At 35.5% G+C, this 7,487-nt stretch overlaps 1 pseudogene; it reads right to left on the bottom strand.

The window, feature by feature from the left end:
• Positions 1-2,893: 2,893 nt before the first annotated feature.
• Positions 2,894-5,448, bottom strand: LOC148578656 (phosphoribosylaminoimidazole-succinocarboxamide synthase, chloroplastic-like; annotated as a pseudogene).
• Between the last annotated feature and the right edge of the window lie 2,039 nt (positions 5,449-7,487).

Here is a 7,487-nt window from a genome sequence, read left to right as displayed (position 1 = left end):
TGTCAAATCTTGAACCAGGATGATGGGACAGTGGATGCGGTGCCTCTTCAGACTCGTCCTCCTTCACCCCGTGTTGATGCTACTGAGAAGTCTTCGGATCCTCAATGATTTATTATAGATTTTTGTGTAGATAGCCCGGCTTGTGGGCTTTTGAACTTTTTATATTTTGTAAATGGTGGTTCTGATTTTTTGCTACTTTCTTAGTTGCTTGTTTAGCAACTTTATTTTGAAAAACAAAGTAGTTTTCAAGCTCTTGGGACTGATTTTGGTAGCCTCTTGAGTTTGTTATTATTATATTTTGTGCTTTTTATGACACGTTTGTCTGCATCTGTATGGTACCTTTTAGGTTTTTTGGGAGTGTTGGAGCCTTATTATTCGACCTCTTTGGATTGCCTTTGTATTTTCATACTTGCGGCTTGATTTGGGTCCAACTTGTATGTCGACTTCCTTACTTCGGCCTAAAGTTATTTCTAGTGATCCGTTTTGTTTGGACTTTTGTTAGGTCTCTGTTTAGGGATCACTTTTTATAACGTTTTGGTTTTTTGGGCCGACTTCTTATGCGGCGTTCTATCTTCTAGGTCCGAATCATGGTCGTTGTCATGGTCATCCGCCATGGTGATGGGATGACTTCCAGGTTCCCCGGCAACGGCGCCAATGTTCCGAGGGTTACCTGAAACTGTAGGTCGATCTCAGACGAGATCTTCTGTACTGGTCGGAGATGATGTGTCCGGCTGGTGGGTGGCGGCCGGAGCGGTCGTGTCTGACTTGTTGGACTGGCTGTGCTGCTGATCCTTTGTCACCGGAGGGTGGTGGTACCTGCAAGGGACTCCGATGCTTAAGTTAGCAAGGGTATTAAGCAGGTTTTTTAGTAGAATCAGAGTATGAGTTATACCTGGGTGCTCTAGTGTATTTATAATGGTGTAGAGTGACCTTCTTAGATAAGATAAGTTAGTTATCTTATCTTATCTTATCTTATCTTTGAGTGAGGTCATCTTATCTTCAAGGGAACCGCCCTTATCTCTATAGGCTTGGGCTGCCTTTGGATTTGGGTCGTGTTCTTCCATTTGGACCCTTTTTTGGGCTTTCCTGGTGATTTGGCCGATCTCTTTGAGAAGAGGTCGAATTGTCCTGACCTGAAGAGGTCGGTCGTCCTGTCGGTAGAACATCCCGGGTCGGACAGCTCGACCCAGGGTATGAACACCTCCCAAATTCACAGTCGCAGACGGAACTACCAAGCAACGAAAGTATCAAGAAGAAGTCATCAAAGACGCCACCTTTTTCAAAAAATAAACACCCAAACAAACAAACGACACGAAGAAAATCAAAACGAGCCACTAGAAAAAATCGTTACTTTCTACAAAGGTTCATCAGTAAAATCATCAACAATCAAAAGGAGCAACCTTTTGGGTAAAGTAAACAGGTTCATAAAAACCAGAAAAACATGCAGCACAGCGACAATCGAGCACGACGACGCAAAAAGGTTCAAGCTTTCCAAACATGCATTCAAGCAAAACCAAAACTTTACCAAGAACCGAAGGCAAAGCAAAAGAAATAAAAAAGCAAAAAGAAGAACCAACCTGGAAAAAGGAGAAAGCTTCGAAGGAAATCGAGGATGGAAAGATAGAATTCGGAATCGCCTTTTAGAACAAAGAAAGCACCAACAATCACCAAGCGACGTCACAGGGAGAAACGCGAAAATACAAATTTCAGACGAAAACAGAAAGTGAGAAAGAAAAGGAGGAAGTTACAGCAAAGAAATAGAGAAGAGAAACCGTTTTTGTGAAAAGTTCAAAATGAACGAAGAAACGGAGCATTAAAAAGAATTAATGAGGTTATTAACCCTCGCGCATTCCCAAAGCAAGGTGACTCGCGTTTTCAAAAGAATAAAAATTCAAAAGAAAACGTTCCGCATTCAAAGGAGAACTCTACAAAGAAGAAGTCGACAAAATGCTCAAGTTTGACTTCACCAGAGAAGGATCGAAGTCCTAAAACCAAGACTCGACCTCAAAAGAAAGACCGAGCTCGAGCAGGGGCACTGTTCATACCCTGGGTCGAGCTGTCCGACCCGGGATGTTTAGCAACAAGACGACCGACCTCTTCAGGTCAGACTATCCGACCTCTTCTCAAAGAGCTCCGCCAAATTGCCAAGAAAGCCCAATAAAGGGCCCAAATAGAGGAACACGACCCAAACCCAAAGGCAGCCCGAGCCTACAAAGATAAGGACGGTTCCCTTAAAGATAAGATGACCTCACTCAAAGATAAGATAAGATAAGATAAGATAACTAACTTATCTTATCTAAAAAGGTCACTCCACACCATTATAAATACACTGGAGCACCCAGGTATAACTTATACTCTGATTCTACAAAAAACCTGCTAATACCCTTGCTAACTTAAGCATCGGAGTCCCTTGCAGGTACCCCCCACCCTCCGGTAATGAAGGATCAGCAGTGCAGCCAGTCTCACAAGTCGGACACGACAGCTCCGGCCGCCACCCACCTGCTGGACACGTCATCTCCAACCAGTACAGAAGATCTCATCCGAGATCGACCTACAGTTTCAGATAACCCTCGGAACAGATTCTGAAATGTACTCTGCACAATTTAAGAATATAGAATAAAGTTTAGTTTTTGAAAATTGCAGGTGCACATTCCTGATTCAAGTAGAGGATTGCCAATTCTTATCTTGAGCACTTTCAAAATGGTTTAGAGCCAGAAAATGTTGATAAAGTGCTCTATATATATCAGTAACTTTATTTCCTATGTAGAGTGCATTATATTTTTTTTTTTGCTTAAAGGTTTAGGGATATGTTATTTTATTCCGAATAAGCTAACATATCCCTAAATCTTTAAGCAAAAAATAAAATATAATGCACTCTACATAGGAAATAAAGTTATTGATACAGATATAGCACATTATCAACATTTTCAGACTCCAAACCATTTTGAAAGCGCTCAAGATAAGAATTGGCAACCCAATATCTTCTAAAACGAAACTCTATTCTATATTCATAAATTGTGTGGAGTGCATTTTAGAATCTAATAAGCATCAGGGATTCCAATGAACTTTATCAATCAACATAATTGAACCATCTTCTGCCTTCCCAAATTCATACTTTGTGTCAACCAATATAAGGCTATGTTCTGAAGCCACTGGAAATTCAAATTTCATCAAAGCAACCCAAATTCATACTTTGTGTCAACCAATATAAGGCTATGTTATGAAGCCACTGGAAATTCAAATTTCATCAAAGCAAGCCAATGTCAAAAGTCAAATTGCATCATAGCAATAATAACGATAAGCTTTCCATTCATCATAGAGAAATGCTATTTATACTTTTGTTCCAGTAAGGCATTATTGAAAAGAATACATGGACAAGTTCGAGATTTTCATTGAACTAGAAGTGATCCAGTGCAACAGACCGACAAATCTGAAGAATAAGTCTACACCATCTATTCATCTCTTTAATCCAAATAACAGATAACACATACATTGAGAGTGTGTCGTTACTATCTCGGGATACATTGAGAAGGCATGCCATTACTTTTTTCATTTCACCAAATTTATAAATGACATGATAAAATGCTTAATTACCTGACGGTATTCAAAAGACTTAAAGCATTTCTGCTGACTTCCTCATAATCAGCTCTTGTCATTAATCCCCATTCTATAATCTGCAAGGGAAACAGATTATAAAAAGAATTGAAAAGGTTAGATAAAAGAAAACTTTTAAAAAATAGTAAAAATATTATCCATCATTAATCATATCCTCACTAGTATCAAGAAGCAATTGTACTGTATGATATGAACTAGGCTCTTAAGAAAATAATATTATCCAGAAAAACATTGACGCTGCCTTAAAAAAAGAAGAAGAAAAAACAGCATAATAAGATGAATCTGCCTATTGTTTCTTATTCTTGCAACATTATTTGATCTGCCTATTCATTCCTTGGGTCTCTAAATCTAGTCCTCTACTATAACTTCAATTGTATTGAAAAGATAGATGCAGATGAGAGTACAAGGAATAATACCTCATCTGGAAGTACAGGAACATCATGATCTGCAACTTTGGTTCTAGGCGTGAATATATTTTCAACCAGCTTTTGGTTTTTTACCGAACTTATTATGTGTTATATAACATTATAGCCTATAAAATAAAGAGACAAACAATTGTAAGAATGCAAAACAAAAAATATAGGGACCTCACCATCGGGAGGACATTGCCACAATAGTTCCGAATGCCTTTATTATAGACTGTTCATAGTGAAGTATCAGTCATTCTGGTCACAAACCCTCTAGCTACAAACCAGCCATAATAAGGTGTCAACAAATAGTTTCTAGAATCCTAATCTACACTTTTGTAAAGAAAATATTTTGATAATATTGACGGCAACATGAATAAAGAATGAGCATCGCATGTTGAAATTTGGGTAGCATGAATAAACTTAGAGCACTTAATGATGCAATGTTTACTTTTATCCTAGTTCCGGGGAAATATATTCTATTTCTATCATACTTTTCAAGCTATCATTTCTAGCAAACTAACTCCTCCTCCACAACCTATACCAAACATATATGCCAATTCATAACCATTGAAATCATTTGATAAAATGTGTATGCAAGCACCAATCCGAAATACCAATTAATAAAATACTCACCAACAAACTCAACAGAAAAATAGAACATTTCTTTGCTATGATAACATTAGGATCAGGAGTGGACACAACGGCATTAGCAGTTATATGTTGGGTTCTCTCAAACCACCACAAGCTTGTCTGGTTAACCACCTGCAAGTGGGAATAAAGAACATTGAGTGTGATCCATGATGAACCAAGTAAACAGTTCATACAGAGAACAAGGATAGAGAATAAGAACACAAAACCTGTCCCTTGAAGGGAATTGAGGCAAGGACTCTATCAACAATAGTAACTAGAACAAGGTACTCTCCATTATCATACGTTTCTAACCTGTACCATAAGACCACAAGTAAGCAAATTCATTAATTTTTCAGATGATTTTTTTAGTCAATGTTTTCTGCTTTTATATTACTGTTGCAATTTTACCAGAAATCTCGACTTCCATTCATTTGTATTAATGAGTAGATAAATTGGAGAGGGATCAAAGAGGGAAATATGCACCTTTTCCCTGGTTTTGGAGGTGAGGGCGGGAACTGTATGGTGAAGATTTGTTTCGGATAGGCAGTTGAAGGGGGAGGTGGTTCTAATGGATTGGAGCACTTGATTTTTGCGTGTGCTGTTGAGAAGAGTGTCAAGTAGAGCGGCATGTTTTTGTGGTTGTATGGTGGTGGAGAGTGTGGGGAAGTTGTTGTTTGGTTTAAAAGTGAGTGCGGTGGAGGTTGGGGGAGGCGGAAAAGCAGGTGTGAGGTTGAGTTTGAAAGGGGGTTTTGGGAGGGTTTAACACAGCAGCCATAAACATGGATTCACTCATCGCATTGCAAACTTTTTAAGAGTATTGACCTACTTTCCAAGATTGCAAGAACCGAACCGGTTATTGAACTGATCGAGTGATAGGTTCAATGGTTCAACTGGGATCGAACCGTGATTGAACTGATTTACTTAAATATACAATAAATTATTAAAAATTCAATATATAATTTCAGTTATTCAAATTTAATAATTTCTAAACTAATTTCAAAATGTCCATAATTTATCATTAAAAGTTCACAAAATAAATCTTTTTAATTAATTTCTAAGTTTCAATCAAGTAATCAACAATAACTTCTAATAATCAAGTAATCAATAACTTTTAATAAGAGTATCATTTCCATCTCACATAAAAGAACTGAACAGTAAAAATCCTCTAATCAAGAATCATACATTCGTAACACAAAATAAAGTTCAATTCAATTACAAATTCTTAAATCTGTTGAATATAACAGAGCCAAAGCATATAATCATATTTAGTTTTTGGGATTCTAATCCATTAATCAGCAACATGGTTCTGACTTCTAAATCCAAACTAAACAGCAACAAAAACTAAATTGAATCTAATTCCAAACTCAGAATTCAAATTAAATTAAATTCAGAATCACTCCAGCATTCAACAAATTCAATAAATTAACCATTAATAAAATTAACTCACGAAATCATAAAATCAAAATCCAGCAACAATATTATTTCAGGAAATTAGCAACATTATTTCAAAAAAATCAGCAACACAGAATAAGCAAAAATTAACAAAATCAATAATGCAGTGTTTGCCGGCGGCGATGGAGGAATGGAAGTGGCGGCGGCGGAGGAATGAGAAGTGACGGCGACGGATTTGAGCTCGAACAAAGAGAGCGAGAGAGAGCTCGAAGAGGGACGTTGAGCTCGGACAGAGAGTGAGAGAGAACGATGAGACCTCAACACAGAGAGAGAGAGAGAGCACAATGAGACCTCAACGCGACGAGCTCAATACGGAGTCGCAGACCTTCGTGCGACGGCGATGAGACTACAAGAAAAATATCCATTCAGCCACATTTTTTTAAGCTACATTTGAAAAGCATAGCTTATTTATAGAATAGGCTACGCTTTTCTCCGTGTTGCCTTTTTATAAGAGAAAAGGAAACACAATTGTGGCATCGTTTAGAAAGTGTAGCCTTAGGTATTATAGAAATCACTTATAAAACGTAGTCGTATGTTGATATCTTTGGGTACACTTTTCGTATCAAATAGTGCGCTTTTAGAGAGTAATTTATTTGTTAAATTTTGGGTGTACTTCAAAAGTAATGCCTAGTGTATCTAGGGACGCGATTAGGTACTCCAAAGATAAATGGAATTTTAAAACTCCATGAATAAAAGAAGGAGTAAAGTTTGCATTTAATTTTAAAAGCTCTTAAATGCGAAGAGAGAGAAACAAATTTTTTATTGGTTTTTGTTTTATTTTAAACTAAATTCAGTTATGTTTTAATATTGGGTCACTAAAATTTATTTTACGTTTATTTTTGTCTCAAATTCATTTTAAGTTATAATTAATTTTTTTATTTAAAATTGTAGTGAGTTAAAATTAAAAACTATAGCAATAAAAAAATAATTTTATAATTTTTTATTTAAAATTTGTTTGGATTAAAATTTTTTTATTTTATTATTTTTGTTTTGGGCTATATTATTTTGAAATGATATTGAACTATCATAATAAAAACAAAAATAAAAGGTAAAAAAAACTAATAAAATAAGAATATCTTTTTACTGTTAATTTTAAAAAATTAAAATATAATTTAAAATTAAAATGATTTAATTTGAATTAAAAATATGATTTAATTTTAAAAAAGTAACCTATAATATTAGTTAATTTTTAAAATACAAAAATGTTCTTTTAAAATTAAAGTTGTTTGATTATTTTAAATATAAAAAATTTATATTTGAATTTAGAATGTTAAAATTACTACTTTTGAGGATTAATTTTAAAATATATATTTAAAGATTAATTAAAAACACGCGTCTTTCTCTTTTTTGTTTTATTTTTTTATTATTTGAACTAAAATA

The sequence above is a fragment of the Arachis ipaensis genome, chromosome B1 (assembly GCF_059453495.1).
Source record: "Arachis ipaensis isolate K30076 ecotype BB chromosome B1, ASM5945349v1, whole genome shotgun sequence".
NCBI classification, from domain to species: domain Eukaryota; kingdom Viridiplantae; phylum Streptophyta; class Magnoliopsida; order Fabales; family Fabaceae; genus Arachis; species Arachis ipaensis.
This window is presented reverse-complemented; position numbering and strand designations above follow the sequence as displayed.